We start from the raw sequence: 2,164 nt of genomic DNA on the forward strand, positions 1-2,164 counted from the left end.
GTAGGTAATGCTTTATGTATAAATCTTGAATACATGCATTTAGCCACTAGGCAGGATTCTCTTCAAGGGACTCCCTTGTTCTTTATGATTTTTAAACCAACTAGGGTGATAGTGAGTGTGTCAAATTAGTTGCTAATCCTCATTACTTTGCATCAAATCCTTGCATATTCTTTGGTAGGTGTGAGTGTTGGTTTAGGTGCTTTTTTTGTAATGTTAAATTCCCCTCGTCTGTATAGTGCCATTTTTTGGCCATACAAATTTTTCAAAAAGGACAGACATAATATTAAATTCCTCATTGTTCATAAAGTGCCAAACCTAATGTTAAATATAGTATCTTACCTAATGCTCAGTTCCCCATGTCCATTCAGTGCTATTTTTGTTCATCAAGAACCAAACTAGTCACATAGGTTTTCTTGCATGATATGAACATACTATTATCTTGAATCATGAAATTTGGTGAGGGGATGACCACTACTTCCTCATGTCAGTAACAGATCATGATGGCCCATGTTTTATGCTTCACCAGCCTGGGTTACATTTTGTGTTTGTTGTTCATTTCTCAGGGACTGTTCATGCTAGAATCAAGAAACCAATGATGACTTGTATCTCTATTGGTAACACACTGTTACAATATAAAATACTCAGCGTGACCAATATCTCATCTGCTGCTAGCTTTGGTTCAGTTTGTGCACTAAGCTCAAGATGACATAGTTTGCAACATCCTAATAGCATGCTACACTGCCTAGAATCACAAAATGTGGTGCAGAATAATTTTTTTGTGCGACTTATTGGAACACATTCTTCACACTGCATGCTTGGATATTGATATTGTTGCTGCTGCATTTTTTTTGTTTATAATAAATTAATAATGACACAGAGGGTGGTTTAACAGCATTCACACAGAGGGTGGTTTAACAGCATTTACACAGAGGGTGGTTTAACAGCATTCACACAGATTCTTCCAGTTATAATCTAATACTTGTGACACTTTTTCTTAAAATTTATGTCTGTCAATAGCTGAAAAATATTGTGCTCCAATTATAGCAAAATAATACTATGTTATATCTATTATATTATCTGAAAAAAATTAATTATCTTGAGATTAAAAAGAATAAACCATCTCAGATCCAAAGAAACTCACACACCCATTGACAATCAAATGGTCAGGAATCCTTATAATAGATAATTTGCTATGTGTATACTAATTGTTGCTTAAGTTACCATCTAGTTTAAAAGTGCATTTATTTTTAATTTTTAATGTAGCTATAACAATTTTTCAGTCAATACAATGTCTGCAGTGTGGCATTTTATAGTGAGGTCTAACACTGGGGCATCATGTGTCAGACATGTAGCATGATATTCAACCCTGTTGTATTATTCTGACACCAGGCTGACCAGTCCCAACACTAACCTCTTAATGCTGAGTGCCTACTGAGGCAGCTGTTAGTACCATTTTTATAAGTATAGAAATGAATGCTCTGAATGAATTCAATAATCGTGACTGTCCTATGTACTACAATGATATAATCCAGAATGTATTTCAATGATTTCTTAATAATCCTGAAATTAGATATCCGAAAAGTCAATGAACACCTTGCAATTTCAATTAATATTTTAAATAAATCATTCCTCTTAAAATTATATCTGAAAACAACTAAAAGGGATTCCAAAGACTTGATCATAAAACAGGACTGACAATTATTTTCCAAATCCTTTATATAAATATTTCATTTGACCTATGTCACAACTGAATTCTGGAAAAGCGAATCATCTTAATGGAATAGTAAACCATACTGTAAACAAGTCTGCTTTCAAAGCTAAGTTTGTACATGTCAGGTCTTGAACTCAAATCTAAGGAAACATCTTGTTTACTTCTTCGAATGATGGCAAAAACTCAGGTTGGCACAACCCTCAATCATGGATAAAAAGCACACACACATACACAACATATATATATATATATACACACACACACACACATAACATCCTGTAAAAGATAATGTCATTAGAGAGCTTGCTGATAAATATTGGAAGTACTGACACTGAAACCTAAACTATACAAGCTACACTAATGATATAACAGGCAGGGAAACCCTGAGTGGGATGCCAGCACCAGGGCAAGATATTTATATCAGAGAGAAACAGTGAACACAAAACACTTAAA

Source organism: Sinohyriopsis cumingii, chromosome 11 (genome assembly GCF_028554795.1).
Source record: "Sinohyriopsis cumingii isolate HCF-2022 chromosome 11, ASM2855479v2, whole genome shotgun sequence".
Lineage (NCBI taxonomy): Eukaryota > Metazoa > Mollusca > Bivalvia > Unionida > Unionidae > Sinohyriopsis > Sinohyriopsis cumingii.